General features: G+C 27.3%; 1 protein-coding gene across 1 annotated transcript in view; it reads left to right on the forward strand.

The window, feature by feature from the left end:
• The first annotated feature begins 15,046 nt into the window (after window positions 1-15,046).
• Window positions 15,047-19,051, forward strand: part of LOC129605951 (fat-like cadherin-related tumor suppressor homolog) — a 211,050-nt gene continuing 207,045 nt past the window's right edge. Inside the window, exon 1 of the mRNA XM_055515986.1 lies at window positions 15,047-15,095. The gene's annotated coding sequence lies outside the window, so the exon portion shown is untranslated. The remainder of the gene's footprint in view (window positions 15,096-19,051) is intronic.

The following is a 19,051-nucleotide window of genomic DNA, read 5'->3' on the forward strand; positions in this document are numbered from 1 at the left end:
AAAATATTCAACAGTTTAAATTGAAATTCTATACATAAGGTGTTTCTATTAGAAACCACCGAATTTAAAAAAAAAATCAGGCCTTAGCAAGTACGGGCCAAATTTACATTTATACCCATATAAGAAATAATCAACCAACCAACTTCTTTAAAATTTTACATTTAAATTCAGGGTTTAAAACAATAAACTTAAAAATTTTTCGGTAATATCAAAGCTTGGAAACCAAAGCAAAAGCCGATTTCACATTTCTAAGGAACTAATTGATTCTAATTGATTTTCTTGGACCTAACTATTGGTGCAGTGATTATGGCGCCGGTCCTTTAACCGAAGGGTCCCGGGTTCAAATCCCGGGAAGATCACTATAAAAATTATATTCAATATTATATAACTTAAAATGCAATACTAATAAATATTATACAAGTAATTTTCAAATATTCACAATATTCGATATTAAAAAAAACTAAGAAAAATAAACAGTAAATATTAATAAACTTAAATATTTAATATAAATAAAACTACGGCAGGCTAGTAACCTATCTTGTTAATTAGGGCACGATACCATGCACTAGCCCTATAAAAAATATTTGATTTTCTTAAAATTTAATGTTCGGTTTATGTTTGCTCTTGAAACCCTTTCAGTGTAAACTTTTCAAAGAATTCAGATGGCTCAAAGTAAACCTCTAATAAAAGCTAAAAATTTATTTTTTTGTTTAAGTGTGTGCACACTTAAACAAACTCACTAGCACCTGTAAAACTTGAGAGGAGTATTCAAAGGGCTTTTCAAAAATTTGTGCAACAGTTTTGCCAAATTACGCAATATAGCTTGGGCCAGTTATGTGTTGACCACAACAGATTTGCTTTAAAGTTTATTCTAAAATAATTTTGACCATATAACATGTAGCATAGACTATTTCCTGTACAAATGTACATTTGTACAGGAGAATTCATGCAATATGCGTATGCATATGTATAAATATAGTGTATTGTGAATAATCAATGACTAATACTACAAACATTTTTAAATTACATTAGAGGAGTTTATGCTAATATGCTGAATTAAAATTATATTAAATTTAGTACATTTGTATACAGATTTTGACTTCAGTTTGTGATTGCACAAATAAAATGTACCATACATACACAGATGTACCATACCATACATATGCATTACTTTTTGCACATGTAATAAAATACATATGTATATCATAATTATTTAAATTTGTTTTAAATTCAGGTAAAATTATGAAGACGATATATATGTACAAGTTTTTATTTACATGGGTAAAATGTGACGTTATGTATGTAAAAATTTTTATAAGTTTATTGAATGCATCATTTTTATTGTTGTATATATTTATTTTGATGAGTTTAATTTTTTAGAGAAGTCAGATGTATTTCATAGTAATTATGTGAACTATAAAGTGAGCTACAACTTTTCTTTTTTCTGTGGACTACCAAGATATTACAGAAGAAATCAAGCCGGAAGAACGTGAAAAAACTAATGCTTAACAGAAGTTAGCCTTAGCGACAGTTGTTATTCTTATTAGTTATTGTGAACACACGTGCGAAAATTGGGATAAGAAAATCCATTGTGTATATTTTGTCGTGAGGAGCTTTTATGAGTTGCGAGGTACTTCGTCGAGTTCTCTGATTTATGGCAAATCATTAGTTTTGTGTGGGTCATTAGTTTGATAAAAGCAGTGCAACTTAGTGAGAAGTCACAATAAACCTTAACTGCTGCAGTGATCTGGTTTAGCATCTACCAATTGGTCTAGTCGTCTATATCTATGTTTAATGAGTAATTTATTAAGATTATAATTCTTTTTTGCACTTGCATTTTATTATTTTCTTATTTTGATTTTGTTTACCCCAAACTTAATTAACTTTATGAATTACATATGTATTTAGCGAATTGCTTTTATATTTGGCTTAGTAATAACTTTAAATTTTTACTTTTAAGTAATATTGCTTTATAGCATTCTCATCTAATTTTGAAATTACAGTTTGCTATTAACTATTTTTCATAGACTTAATATTTCATGTTATTTTTGAATTTATTATGGATTAGGATATATAATATTGTAAATATTTATGAAAAATAAAGGAATAATAAATAAAAAAAAAATATGCATAACTTCCTTCAGCGTTTTGAATTTTTTCTTATAGTTCTTCAAAGTCACAAAAATAACAGTTTTCTATCATCTTTTCTGTATCCAAATCAAAAGCAATTTATGGCTTCGGTAAACACAAATTCTTGTGACATATTTCATAGTTCGTACGTATTTCGTATCTGTTGACTAAACTAACTAAATGAATTAGCAATCCAGTTCAATGTTTTTGTTAGTATAACTCTTTTGAAAATTACACTACATTGCTTCAAAAACTTTTTGAAGAAATTTATATAAAAACTTAATCCAAAGTTTAGCACACTTTTTAAATTTTTTTCTTATATAAATTTTTTTATTAATTTAATATTTTTAAATTTTTTTCTTATATATGCATGTATATTATTATTACGAAAATTATTGTTTATTTTCCAGGCAAGAATTAAATTTCCAAAATTAAATGTGAAAAAATTTAATTAGGTAAATAGCACATTTAAACGTTTATTATCCATTTTTTTACTGACCACCTTGTATATATAATAAGGGAGGTTATGTGATGGCAACAAATTTCGGATGTCAAGTTTGCTGTAGGAAGCGCTTCTCCATAGTAAGGCAGCGTAAATAAATTATTTTTAAAGAGATGTTGGTCTGTCTGGCTGTGTACGCGTGTATATAAGTTCGACTAAAGTGATTTTGATGGAATTTTGTATGTAAGTTTATCTCGACTATGTCATGGATAGATCAACTTTTGGAATATGTTAGACCTCGGAAACCGAGCCTTTGTGCGGGCCGATTTTTCATTTTTGCGCATGTAAGGAGAAATAATCAACCAATTTCCTTGAAATTTAATATTTAAGTTCGGGTGTTAAAACAATGAAACTATAACATTTGTCGAAAGATTTTTTATCATATCTACGGAAATAATTAGTGGATTTTCTTGAAATTTAATATTTGAGTTCTGTTTGTTACCGGAACTAACTGTCTACTTAGAGCTAAGTTTACATTTTTCGTCGAATGTTAACTAAAACCTAACGTTTCTTTAAAAGTTCTTACTAAACTATTAAATAATTAAAAATAAATAATAGTATTTAATAAATAAAAGCATTTATTCAATTTAATAAAGTAAGAATATGATTATTCTTATTTACCAAATCGATTTTTACCAAATAATTAATAGTAAGCGTTCAGATTAATGGGCGATTATTTATACAAATTAAATGAAAAATTACAAACAAAAATAAACTTCTATATCATTAATTGTTTGCAAATACTACACATTGGGAAAATGGATATATTATTGAATTAATCAAAGAAATTCCATTTTTATCAAATAAAACAAATTGTAAAATCAACAACAATAAAGTTGAGTCAAAGTAATGGTTTGTATTGCAGCACTTTTCTCTTCAAAAAGTGAAAAACTGGTTCTAAAAACAATACTACAATCTATTAAAATTAATTATATTCTAGGGTCTAGAAGAAAAACAACATTAAAAATTTGGAAAAAACGAATTTTAGATAACGGTAAATTTTAAGTTTAAGTATGGTATGCCACATCTGGACAAGCCAGCCACTTTTCTTTTACGGAAATAAGTTTCTAGTAAAGATCTATGTACATATAAAATTCCAGCTTTATATCTTCAAGGGTGTAGAAGTTTTGTTAACATGTCCACGGATGGACAGAGTGAAACTAAAAAACACTTTTTTTTTTAAATTTTGGAAAAGTTCTAAAAAGGATAAAATATAGAATAAAAATATGATTGATATGAAAAAATACGGTTAATATCTACGATGTTAATGAATATAAACTGGTTACAGACAATTTATCGATAATCAATAAATTAGTTATGTTTGTTTATTGATATTATTTGAACTTTCTTTGAATAAAGTGAAACACACCAGAGATTGTCAAAATTATGAAAAAAAGTAGCTATAACCGTTCGTTATAAATTTCTTTTAAAATTTTTTAAATATGGAAAATCTACTTTGATCGTTTTGTGGAGCAATGAATTTTACATTTTATAATCGGTGTTTTGTGAAATTAAATTTGACAAAACTGTTAAATTAATTGATTCGGAAGTCAACTGACACGCAATAAATTGTGATTTAACGTATTTGGAATGATTTTTTATGTGGTATCAGTAAAAACAAATAGTGTTCCCAAAAACTGGAGCAAATGACTGTTCTTACGCTTTGTTCAAAATTTTTAAAATAATATCTCAAACAAATAAAAATTTTCTAAAAATTTTGTTCTGATAACTGCGACATAATATTTTCAACAATAATTACATATGGACATACGTATTAGTTACTTATTGATTGCGTATATGCATATACACATATCCATATACCAAAGCTGAACTCTTTTCATATATGTATACACATATGTATGTTTGTGTATTGAAAAGCTTCGATTGCTCAAATAACAAGGTACTCTGTGATACTTATATAAATTGTTTTTCAATCTATTCGAAATCTGTCTTTAACGTCAAAAAATGAATTGTGATTCTCTTGAAATTCTTTTATATTTTGTTAGAAAATTCGCTGACATTTTAACTATTTTAATTACTTTATTATTAATTTTTAATTAACTTTTTATATGTTTGTACCGATTATATATAAAAATATATATCATATATATTTATACATATGAAAGTTAGAATGTTTATTTATAAATCGGCTATATAACGCTAACGGATTTTGGGCGGATTTCGCTATTTGTATACCAAATGTTAGTCTATATATTTATTTCTAATGTTTTTAATTTCTTTTTATGTTAAAGTTGTGTGTAAAACTCAAGTAAGTATAGGATTATACAAACAAAAGAGTTCTTACTTCCATGTTACATTTTTAAGGTTTTAGCCTTTGGATTAAATTTCTTATTTCGTTAATGTAATACCAGAACTCTTACAAAAGCTTTTGCAACATGTAAAAATAAATTAAATGTAAGAAACTCTATAAATATACACATAAATAAAGATTTATTTAAACTCCCCTAAAACTTGATTCAAAAAAAAATATTTTTAAAACCTTAAAGTATAACATTGAGATTGATAATGTCCTTCAGTTCTGGTTATTTAAATTGGAAGTTAACAAAAAAACATTAAAGCAGGATGTAAGTTTATATTTGGGCGATGGTATGCGTATTTGCTATAAAGACTATTAGAAAATATAGGTTAACAGTTGTTGAACTTGTTCTCTAATCGAAATTAGGAATGCTCCACCATTTTACTTTAATGAATCTAACCTTTGTGTTATTATCGGCCAATTGATATATTTTCTGCTAGTTTTCCTTTATGTTAAAAATGCGATTAGTATAGTTTATAGGCAGGATCTTATAATATTCAAATTTAGCATTATACGTACATAAGTAAAATTCGCTAAAATTTTCCATTTTAATTATTTCTTATGGTTGGCAAGAAATTTTTTTTTTAAATATTTGAACTTTGCTTGTTTTTGAGAAGTTGACAATTTTACCAACTGTATAAACCACAACCACCACTTTCTTCATGTTAACTTTTTTTTTGTTGAAAATTGTAAAAAATATATGTACATATTTATACTTACGTATATTGCCATTCTTTGCAATTTACTGTTTCCTGTCCCATTGATATTAGTTTTCAATAGAAGAAAAAGATTTCCAGTTTTTATTTATATCACAATTCCTGTTAATAGTAAGGTTTTTAAAATAAAATAAAAAAATTAATTATTTAATTTATTGCTTTTTACGTTACTATTACGAGGGTCACTATTTATATTTCGGGTCTAGCAATAAAAAACAAACATTTATTATTGGAAATGGTTTTATTGTTTTTCAAAATATTCCCCATGAAGATCAATACACTTTTGCATGAGCTGAAACCAATTTTCGTAGCACTTTTTCCACTCCGATTGAGACACCTCCAAAACATGGTTTTTGAACGCATCGACTGCTTCTTCAGGTGTTGAAAATCGTTGTCCACGCATTTTTTTTTTGATGTGAGGGAATAAGAAGAAGTCATTGGGTGCTAAATCAGGACTGTACGGCGGATGACCCATCAATTCGACATTTTGTGACCCTTATCAAAATGTTTTCAAGAACTAGTTGTGAAAAAGTTTTGACAAACATGTGGCCAAAATTTTCGATAGAGGGCTTGGAAAATTGTTAAGTAGCCTGCAATATTATTCTGAGTGCCGGAAATGTATTAAAATGTTTAAGTAATTACATAATTCCTAACTTAGTTTATTACGTTATTAGAATACATATATACTCGTAAACGAAAATTTTATTGCTGTAACAAAATGAACTTTTATTTTATAACATATTTTGTTATTATGTTATTTTGAAATTAAAAAGTAAGAGAGTGAGAAAAAGAAAAAGGAAAAGAAGTGCCGACGTCTTTAATTACATTACATAAAGAAACTTCTTTGTCGCTCTATACCTTTGAAACCTTTGAAACCGTTTATTTTTATTGTAATAGCGAAAACAAAACAAAAATGTGTGCTCTAAGTTGAAAAGTCAGAAGTTTAGATCATAAATTCATACATAAGTATGTACTAAGGTACAAACTTACATATCTCAATATAGTTTGACGATTTAAATAATGTAAGTATGTACATGGTTTTTTGTTTTGAATTCAAAGAAAATGTATTTGCTTTCAAAATTTTTTAAGAAAAGAAGAGGGAAATTGCCAAAAGTTAATGCATATGGGGATTTTTCAAAAACGGTAAATATATATATACATACATACTTACATAAATGTACCTAGATGAAATTAGTATGATACATACTATGTACAGTTATACGAGTATTACAGGTATGTATGTATTCAATAAATATTTTTTGTTTTGTTGCATTGAATTCGTTATTCAGTATATTTTTATTTTCGTTGCTTTAGCTTCGTTTCTTTTATTGTGCCTAACTAATCTTGTGGCTTGAACTTAAAAATAATTAATATTTTCAAATATTATATTAATAAATCTTTTAATATTGTAAATTAGCAAAAGTTGCTTAAATAAATTTTTAAAGTTGGTTGACTTGAGCAACAAAACCTTAATAATAATAATTATTTAAAAATTTTTTAGAACCTCTATTTTAAAGTTTTAATATGTAAGTATTTTTAACTTGAAATTTAAGGTTTAAGGTGTATCTTTGTTCATTCATTCAATTTTTAATCAAATTTTTTAGTTAAACGAATCAAACATTTAATTTTTTTAGTTAAAAAACAATAATTTTAGGACAATTAAAAGAAGTTTTTTAAGAAAAAGCTACATTTTTGATTTGAATCTTTTGCATTGCTTTACTGAAATCAAAATATCAATTTTCTGGAACATTGGATGCAACTACTTACTTATGTATATGTAGCTAAAAACAAAAAATTTAAAGAGTTTGAAATAGGAATGTACATTGATTATTTCCATCCCTTTATTCTATATTTTAATAAATTTTAACAATTTTACTAACGTAAATAAATTGTTTAAATTAAAAAGTTGGCAACGAATTGTATATATAAACACGTTTATACATAGATACGTACATAGGGGCAGTAAATTTAATTATGTACTTATGTGAAGAAAGTTCTATAAGTGGTCCAAAATTAATTCTAAATGTTAACTTAACAAATTAAGGCTTTTTGCTAATTTCACTTAAGAAACTTAAATCACTGCGAATGAGTGTGACAGTAAAGTTATTATTTTTAATTATTTTACGTTTTTCAAAATGAGGTATTTAGAGGTATTGTGTACAGAGAAAATGCCAGGTAAATAGATGCCTATTAGCCCTTGTTTAATTTAATTGTTTGTTAATCTCTTAATTGTTTGTTAGTCTCTTAATTGTTTGATAGAGTTTTTCTGAGTTGATTATAAGTGTGAATTAATTTTAGGTTGAAGCTTAATATTCAAATTTTTGCTTGATGAAATTTTGTTTTTATTTACGGCAATTATATTTATTAATTATTTTTATTACAATTTTGTTATTAGAACCACAGCTGCGACGGTTTTAACATAAAAGAAGGAATTTTATCTAGAAGCTTTCTTAAAATTTTAAAGTGTGAAAATATAAGGGGGACGACGATACATTGTTCTTTTTTTCATTTTTAGTCAAAAATCTACTTTATAAAAATTGAATTTTGAAAATCTCTTGTATAAGTACATATTTTTAAAATTCAAGTTTTCTTTACAATTACATTTCTGTTTTGTTTCGTGTTTTGGTTACTTGAAAAACAAAAAAAGAAAGAATAAAGTGCTCTGCTCAAGTATTTCATTGGTATTATTCTGAAAGGATTTTTTTTAATAATTTTCGCTTAAACATAAAAAAAAAGTAATTTCTTTTTAGCACATTTTTGAAAAAATTCAAAAATTTTTTGAAAAAAAGTGCTTATTAGTTTCACTCTGTCCGTCCGTCCGCGGACACGTCTACAAAACTTCTACACTCTTGAAGATAGAAATCTGAAATTTAATATATACATAATTGAAACTTATTTTCGTAGAACAAAATTTTTACCTATCTCCACCCCTCTAAAAGTTATTCCCCCCCTCAAAACCCTAAAAATGGCATTTTTTAACTATTTGTTGCAATCAAAGCATTTTTCAAACTTTGCAGACAAACAAAGGTAGTGACTTGCTTCTCCTATCGCGGCATACTATAATTAAACTTTAAAAAAAACAAATGGGTGGTTCACATTTACCGTTATCTAATATCCGTTTTTTCCAAATTTTTGATGTCGTTTTTCTTCTAGATCCCAGGTTGTAGGAGCCTGAAATTTTAACAGCTGTTAGACACTAATAAATAGTTTATTTCGCTAGAAAAAAATTTTTTTCTCTCTCTACCCCCTCTCAACTTATCGCCTTTTGAAATTTGTAAAATTTGAATTTTTGACGTCTTACGCACGCAATTACCCCTTAAAATTGAGCATTATTTTAAGCCCTCTTTAAATCAATTTTTGCTTTATTTCAAAGACTGCATAAATCGTTCATCATAAATGTATGCAATCCTAAATATAGTTTCGTATATGAATGAAAATAATTTTAATAGTCTGCTAGGTGTACATAGACTGTATTTAAAAGCAGTATTTTTACTTGTTGAACGGAAAAGTGCTGAAATACAAATCATTGGTTTGACCCAACTTTAATTGCCTTCTCCACTTCTTTGTTTTCTGATTCAGCACGCTAAATATATAGGCAAACATCTGTTCGGTGTCTCGCCATTCTATCAAAATATGTATTGTCTCTGTTAAAAATATTCTCATTCTGTTAGTTTTTTTATACCCTGCACTTCGTGAAGGGTATATTAACTTTGGTATGGAGTTTGTAACTACTTGAAGGAGTCATCTGCGGTATGGACATATATATATATTCTTGCTCAGCGTAAAATTCTGCGTCGATTTAGACATGTCCGTCCGTCCGTCCGTCCGTCCGTCCGTCCGTCCGTCCGTCCGATCGCACGATAACTCAAAAACGAATAATGCAATCGACACCAAACTTTCACAAGTTGCTTCTTTTGTGCCAAGGACGAACCCTATTGTTATTGGACCAATTCGGACAACGGGTTCGGGTAGCTGCCATACAACTCAAAGAGTTTATTTTAAATATTTCAAAAACTAATAAAGGTACAAATATAAGATTTTGTATACATGTGTCCAATTATATTCTACATATGCTCTAAAAATTTTAATGGAATAGCTGCACCGGTTCGGGTGGCTGCCATACAACTCCAAAAGCAAATTTTTTATATTCGGCAAAATAATAAAGTCAGATTCATGAAACTTGGCAGTCATGTGTCCAATTATAGGTCAGATATATTTATGAAGTTTTAGTGGAATTGCTTGACAGGTTCGGGTACCTGTCATACAACTCCAGAAGCTAATTTTAAATATTTGGAAGAATAATCAAGTCAGATTCATGAAACTTGGCAGTCGTGTGTCCAATTATAAGTCAAAGATATTTCTGAAGTTTTGGTGGAATTGCTTGACAGGTTCCAGTAGCTCCCATACAAGTCCAAAAGCTTATTTTAAATATTTGGAAAAATAAAAGAGTTAGATTCATGAAACTTGGCAGTTGTGTGTCCAATTATAGATCAGATATATTTGCGAAGTTTTAGTGGAATTGCTTGACAGGTTCGGGTAGCTACCATACAAATCAAAGAGTTTATTTTAAATTTTTCAAAAACTAATAAAGGTACAAATACAAAATTTTGTATACATGTGTCCAATTATATTCTACATATGCTCTAAAAATTTTAATGGGATAGCTGCACCGGTTCGAGTGGCTCCCATACAAGCCCAAAAGCTTATTTTAAATATTTGGAAAAATAATAAAGTCAGATTCATGAAACTTGGCAGTTGTGTGTCCAGTTATAGGTCAGACATATGCGTGAAGTTTCTATAGAATGATTTCACAGGTTTGAGTAATTGCCATACAACAACGAAAGGTGCAGGGTATAATTCAATCGGTTTATACCGACTGAAACGTTTTTACTTGTTTATATTTTATTTCATATAAAAATTAAAAATTCTTTTAAAAATGAATGATATTCTGTGTTAAAAGAATTCACTTCATGCTCAAGTATGTACACACATACTTACATAATATGCTTGTTTTGCCATACTTAAATTGATTTTTGTGCAAAAATTGTGTAAAAATAAACTACTCTTCTCGGTACACTTATTTCAAATTTAATTGGAATATTTTACCTTATTTTTGTGAAAACCAAATCATTACATAAGAATGTTTTTCAGATGTTGAGGTAATAATGTTACCATTTGAATTGATGCGTCCGCTTTAATTTAACGTGTTAAATTTTGGAATTTAATGCAATACCATGAATGTATGTACGTATGTAAATTTAAAAATAATTGAAATATATTAACATAAGTACGAGTGAGTTTAGAAGTTTGAAGGTATATTTGTGTACATACATATGTAATATTCCGTTTATTGTTAATTAATATAACATAGTATAGCTGTCTAAGCAAGTGTGCATATGTTATGCCGCTACATGTATGTCCATATTTAGATACAAAATTTTTCTTGAATTTATATCCTTTATATAATTTTAACATTTATAATGAAAATTGTTTTATTATGTTCAGTACCTACAACAAAGTACTTAAAAGTATTCAATTTATAATCCTTGCTGGAAGAAACAAAGTGTTTGTGGTTTTATTGGAGCAACTGTGAAAAAAAGTAAATGTAAAAAATAAACCTAACAAAATAGAAATGAGTAACAAATGTTGCATCAGCTCCTCGGAGGTGGGGGGTTAAGGTTGAAGTTTAATGAGATATCATTTAATTAATTTGGAATGTTTAATAAGATTATAAATTTATAACATTTGTGCATTTGATTATGCGTACGTTAAACCTAATAATTTATTATTTATATTAGTAATTGAAGCAAATAATTTATTATTTTAAGTCAATAACTAATAAAGTTAATTATCTCTTTATGCACGGTATTAATATTTTTAAATGTTCCATTATATTAAAATCTCCAAAAATTTATTGAAATTAATAATAATTTTTATTTTTGTTAATAGTTTATATTTTTGTTTTCTATTTTTATACCCTGCACTTCGTGAAGGGTATATTAACTTTGGTATGGAGTTTGTAACTACTTGAAGGAGTCATCTGCGGTATGGACATATACATATATTCTTGCTCAGCGTAAAATTCTGCGTCGATTAAGACATGTCCGTCCGTCCGTCCGTCCGTCCGATCGCACGATAACTCAAAAACGAATAATGCTATCGACACCAAACTTTCACAAGTTTTTTCTTTTGAGCCAAGGACGAACCCTATTGTTATTGGACTAATTCGGACAACGGGTTCGGGTAGCTGCCATACAACTCAAAGAGTTTATTTTAAATATTTCGAAAACTAATAAAGCTATAAATATAAAATTTTGTATACATGTGTCCAATTATATTCTACACATGCTCTAAAAATTATAACGGGATAGCTGCACCGGTTCGGGTGGCTGCCATACAACTCCAACAGCAAATTTTTCATATTCAGCAAAATAATAAAGTCAGATTCATGAAACTTGGCAGTCATGTGTCCAATTATAGGTCAAATATATTTCTGAAGTTTTGGAAGAATTGCTTGACAGGTTCGGGTACCTGCCATGCAACTCCAGAAGCTAATTTTAAATATTTGGAAAAATAATAAAGTCAGATTCATGAAATTTGGCAGTTGTGTGTCCGATTGTAGATCAAATATATTTCTGAAGTTTTGGAAGAATTGCTTGACAGGTTCGGGTACCTGCCATGCAACTCCAGAAGCTAATTTTAAATATTTGGAAAAATAATAAAGTCAGATTCATGAAATTTGGCAGTTGTGTGTCCGATTGTAGATCAGATATATTTGTGAAGTTTTTGTGGAATTGCTTGACATTTTCGGGTACTTGCCATACAACTCCAAAAGCTTATTTTAAATATTCGGAAAAATAATAAAGTCAGATTCATGAAACTTGGCAGTTGTATGTCGAGTTACAGGTCAGATATACTTCTGAAGTTTTGGTGGAATTGCTTGGCAGGTTCGAGTAGATCCCATACAAGCCTAAAAGCTTATTCTTAATATTTGGAAAAGTAATAAAGTCAGATTCATGAGACTTGGCAGTCGTGTGTCCAATTATAGGTCAGACATATTCCTAAAGTTTTGGTGGGATTGCTTGGCAGGTTCGAGTAGCTCCCTTACAAGTCTAAAAGCTTATTCTTAATATTTGGAAAAATAGTAAAGTCAGATTCATGAAACTTGGCAGTTGTGTGTCCGATTATAGACCAGATATATTTGTGAAGTTTTAGTGGAATTGCTTGACATTTTCGGGTACTTGCCATACAACTCCAAAAGCTTATTTTAAATATTCGGAAAAATAATAAAGTCAGATTCATGAAACTTGGCAGTTGTATGTCGAGTTACAGGTCAGATATACTTCTGAAGTTTTGGTGGAATTGCTTGGCAGGTTCGAGTAGATCCCATACAAGCCTAAAAGCTTATTCTTAATATTTGGGAAAATAATAAAGTTAGATTCACGAAACTTGGCAGTTGTGTGTCTGATTGTAGATCAGATATATGAAGTTTTGATGGAATTGCTTGACAGGTTCAGGTACTTGCCATACAACTCCAAAAGCTAATTTTAGTCGGATGTCCAATTATAGGTCAGACATATCCGTGAAGTTTCTATAGAATGACTTTACGGGTTCGAGTAATTGCTACACAATAACGAAAGGTGCAGGGTATAATTCAATCGGTTTACACCGACTGAAACGTTTTTACCTGTTTTATTTTAATTTTCATTCAGATTTTAATGTTTTTTGTAACAATATAATATTGTGTAATTTTAAATTTTGTATTAATTAAGTTTTGAAATAATTATAAGTTAATAATAAATTGTTATATTATATATTATAGCATACTTTTAGACCTTAAATATTATAATGTTGAATACATATTGTAAATTTGAATAAAATAAATAAAAATATACAAATATACAAAAATTATATTTTTTAATAGATTTTCAGTTGTTAATAATTTTAATACTTTTACGGAAAACCTTTTCAAAATAAACACCAAAAAACATATGAATTACAAAGTGTCCAAAAAGGCACAATAATATTGCATCAGCAAGGTAAACGAATCACATTGGTATACATCAGCAACTTTTTTTTGCTTTGACGCTGCATTGAGGCATATTTTTGATTACTTTCCGATTATACCCAATAATTTTCGTTCGAAAAAGGTTCAAGTAACCAGTTTTTGGAATGATTAACCAAGAACTTTTAGTCAATATATTACATACTTTGCTTGGTACATTTGAAAAATAAATCATTCTAATATTAGAAAAAATCACATTTTTTACTTTTGGCACTTCTGTCTGTCTACCCGTTCATCCATTCGCCCGTGGACATGTTTACAAAATTCTACATCCCTGAAGAAAGAAAGCTATTTCATATGTACATAGATCTTTACTAGTAACTTACTTCTGTAGGAGAAAATTTTTACCCATCTTTTCCCTCCAAAATTTATAGCTTTAAATATTCCATTTTTCAAAAATTTATTGTAGTAGAACATTTTGCATTTTTCAAATTTTGCAAACGCAGAAAAGCAGTGTGTTGCTTCTTCTATCGGGACGTACTATATTCGAACTTTAAAAAAACAAAATGGTTGTTAAAATTTAATTTTTTTCCACTTCCACCCCTTCTAAGTTATCGCCTCTCGAAATTTATAAAATTTGAATATTTGTCATCTTATATTTGCGAAACCGTAAGCTTTTTCAAATTTCTATAAACGTAGAAAGGTAGTAGTAAATTCCATGTCATTAAAAAATATAATTATTTTTCTTAACTCACACAATTTATCCTTAAAATCCAGCATTATGTTAACCCCTCTTTAAATTAATGTTTGATTTATTTCAAAAACTGCATAAATCGCTTATCCTAAATATATGCAATCCTAGAAATAGTTTCGTATACTTATGAATGAAAATAATGTTAACAGTGTGGTAGGTGTACATAGATTGTTTTTAAAAGCAGTATTTTCACTTACTGAATGGAAAAGTGCTACAATACAAACCATTGGTTTGCCCAAACTTTATTATACTTTATTTAACTATGGTATATCACTATATTATTTATTATTTTAATAAAATGTAGTACATTTATTATAGCCTATAAAATATACATAAAATTTTATTGCAATTTGTAATATATACATAAAAATATATTTAAAAATCAAATTGCAATTGATTTTTATGTATTTGTAATATATACATAAAAATCAATTGCAATTTGTAAGTGTGTCTACTTTATATGCTGAAGTGTAAGTGAATACAACGCGTGAGTGATATTTTATTGTTTAATTTAATGAATGATTGGTTTTTATATTAATTTCATTAAGAAAATTATAATTCAACAAACAATTGTTACCAAAATATTTAATTTTTCATTTTTTTGTTTTTTAATTTTCAGCTTGGAAAATGATTTTTATTGAAAAAGGTTTAAATAAAAAACATTAAAAAAGGTAAATATTTTATTCCTTCGTATTACTATTTATTTAATATTTATTTTAGCAAGTATTAACAATAAACAAATATTTTATTTTAATCATTTTGTAGCGTAAACTTGTATACAATTGAATAATATTTTATATAAGTAACTACAAACATGTTACAATTTACTCGAAGTTCTTATTGTAAAAAAATGTCCAATTTTTTAATTTTTATGTAAGGAAGAGTAATACTACGGGATGTTGAGGTTGTTCCTATATTAACAATAACATTTTTTTTTAATTTTGATAGTTTTTTTATACTAATTCATTACTTATCATTGTACCATTAATTAACAAATAACAAGTAAAAACATTTCAGTCGGTATAAACCGATTGAATTATACTACCTTTCATTGTTGTATAGCAATTTTTCGAACCTGTGAAACTATTCTATAGAAGCTTCACGAATATGTTTAACCCATAATTGGACACACGACTGCCAAGTTTTATTTAAAGTCAGATTCATGAAACTTGGCAGTTGTGTGTCCAGTTATAGGTCAGACATAACCGTGAAATTTCTATAGAATCATTTCACAGGTTTAAGTAATTGCTATGCAACAACGAAAGGTGCAGGGTATAATTCAATCGGTTTATACCGACTTAAACGTTTTTACTTGTTTTAAAATAAAATCTAATGGTATACATATGACAACATTTATTTAGGGCATTGTTAATAAAATATACAGTTTATTTTAAATTTTTGAAACTTTAACATGTATACATTATTCTCAATCGTTTGAAAATTTTCAGTACTTTTTAATACTTTCAATATTGAGTTATATGGTATGTAAAAACAAAGAAAATATAAATGAACAGAGATAAGTAAAGATCAAGGTTATTTATATCATATTTGCATACTTGATATGTTTACATACTCGTATATGTAGATTTATTATTTAAGTGCTTATGATTATCATCCTAAATCAATGATATTTGAAAGTATGAAAATATTAAGGAGAACTTAATGTAATGTAAATAAGTAAATATTTGAAAATAATATAGGGCAAAATGGGGATTTCATGTAATTACATTTTAAGTAGTAATTAAAATTTAAAGTAGTATAACTATATTTTTTTAGTAAAGGATATTTAAAGATAGGGACAGGTTAAGTAAACTAAATCAACTTCTACAACTTTTTCATTAAATAGTTTTGCTCGAACAATGTCCAAGTGAAATATTTTTTGCAAAGTAATAAAAAAGATTTTTTATTAATTTAATAATATTTATAAAAGTAAAGCGTAAAAGTAAGGTTTTGTTTCTCAAAGTAAAATACGAAAAACGAATGCTGAAGGGCCTTTAATTGTCATACTTGAGATTTATTTAGTCCTATAAAGCCCATAATTAGGAATTAATTGCAACACAATAACATTTTTTCAAATTTATTTAAGGTAAGTTTTATAGCATTGTTTCTACTTTTAATTTATTTTTATTATTACATTGTTTTATACCATTGTTATTTAAGTATTTCAGACAGGTGTCAGTTAAAATTTAGCATTTTTAATCTAAGTTAACAATTAATGTATTGTTGAATCAATGTGTTTGACAAAACTACCGATTTTTTGCTTGCTACAAAACTAAACATTATTTTAGCGAAAAGGTTAAAAAATTAATAAGATCAACATTTTCTTCAAAATATTCAATGTTTCATTTTCATTATTTTTATACCTATACTTAATTATGAATGCTTGCTTGTATAAAAAATACGCATTTAATCCTATTTTTTACAAAATTAAATTTTTTTCATTTGCAAAAGCAAAAAGGAAATCTTCAGTTTAATATTTCAAGAGTAATTAAATTTCAAAAAATTTCTCTAGTTGTTTTCAAGGAGAAAACTTTTTTTTAATTAATATGCTTGACATTCTTCTTCTTTTGAAAAAATATAGATGTATGTAATATTAATTTTTCATTTCATTTTAAAGAATATTTTGTGAAAATATTTACACCCATATTTATTTTTATATAAAACGACTAAAAATAGAGTTGACCGTGTCAACTCTGGAATACCCGTACGAATTTGTCATCCTATGTGCGAATAAATATGCCATAACTGACTATGGGACGGACTATGACTTTAAGTTGTCGTATTAGCTGTGTTTTCAATATTTTCCAAAATATGGCCAAACTACTATTGAAGTTGTATGGCTGCTACCACAAAGAGTCGAGAAATTTCAAAGATGTTTATCACACACAACAGCTTCAACAATTCCAACAATTTCTGAGATAATGCTAAATATTTTATGGAGTTTTTTGGATGCTATCAGAAAGAACCAGGCAATTTTTACTAAATTTATCAAACACATTGGTCCTACTAATATATTCGCTAGTATGAAATTTCAATATAACAGCTTTTGTATTTTCCGAGATATAGCCAAATAACTTTTGAAGTTGTAAGGCAGTACTACCAATATATTTACTAACATACATATTTATGTACTTCTACGAAATTTCAATACCACAACTCTCATAGTTTCTAAGATATAGTAAAATAAATTTTGAAGTTGTATGGCAGCTACCCGAACCAGTAGCCCGAACATGTTTAATTTAAATAGGGTTCTGGCACTTACTACAAGAAATCATTTGTAAAAATTTGGTGAACTTAGCTCAATTAATTCTTAAGTTATCGCTGGGACGGAAGGACGGATGGACAGACAAAGCTAAATCTATTTAGAATTCGACGCTGATCAAAAACATAAACTTGAGTCTATATCTCAGATCATTATTTCTTATCGTTACAAACGGTAAAGCAAATTTAGTATACCGTTCAACATACATTCGTACGGGTATAATTATACCCTTTACTCTCTTACATAAAAATATAAAATGTTATACCTATGTGATTTCTCCTTCTCAATAAAACTGAAATTTTAGATTTAATGTAAAAATATTTCATTAAAAGTAAAGGAAAATTATAAGGATTAATTTGTGCTTGCACTTTAATAACAATTAATTATGGTACAACAATATTAACGTAAATATAATATTTAATTTTGAAAAACGTAATTTTGTTAGCAATTACAAAAAAATTTAATAATTGGTTATAATTATTTATAATTTTTTTTTGTCAAATAAAGTAATTATGATGTGCTTGTATGTACATATGTTTTATGTTTGTATATTTTGTGCTATGGTATACATATATTAGAGTGTGCAGAAGTTATTTAAAATATACACAATTCGATTGTATTTCAGTATTTTGTGTTTCAAATTTATTTTGGATTTTGTAACTATAGTTTTAAATTTTCTACTATACGTTATTACGTACAATTTTTAAGTTAAAATTTTACATTTTCATTTTACTCTCTGCAGCTTCAAACTACGAGTACCTATTTTGCGTTTATTCTAAAAAAGATTTCGACAAGGGTTAAACTTAAATTAGTAATATTCATTTGTTTACTTTCAAAAATGTTCCAAAATGGTAATTTTTGATATCCATTGATTTACATTCGTACTTGTCTAAATACATACATGTATTGGTATTTTAAAAGAGTTTACCTAATTAGTGTAGACTGCAAGGAAATATTTTTGTAATATCATTATAATAAGTTTCATGAGAGAGAGCGCCACTAAAAATCTACTACTTTAACTGTCGGTCACGTTCAATAGGTTAAATTTGATTTGAGATATTATAGCTTGTATAATTTGTGCAGTTTTTCTAAGGTTGACTAAATCTGAATTATATTAATATACATACCTGAATTATAACAAAAGGTATCTTCGAAATTGTTTGTGAAATTGTGTATCCAAATTTTTTTCGATACATATATGTACATAATATGTTTTTTATGTAGTTATTTAAGTTGTAAGTATAGAAATTTTTAAATTAAAATAAATTGAAATAAAAAATTTTCTTATTAAAGTAAGCAATGGAATAAAATAATACAATCCATCAAGATTTTTAAGTTTTCAACATTTTAAATTGAAATTTAATT

Source organism: Condylostylus longicornis, unplaced genomic scaffold (assembly GCF_029603195.1).
Source record: "Condylostylus longicornis isolate FDR11 unplaced genomic scaffold, ASM2960319v2 ptg000016l, whole genome shotgun sequence".
NCBI lineage: Eukaryota > Metazoa > Arthropoda > Insecta > Diptera > Dolichopodidae > Condylostylus > Condylostylus longicornis.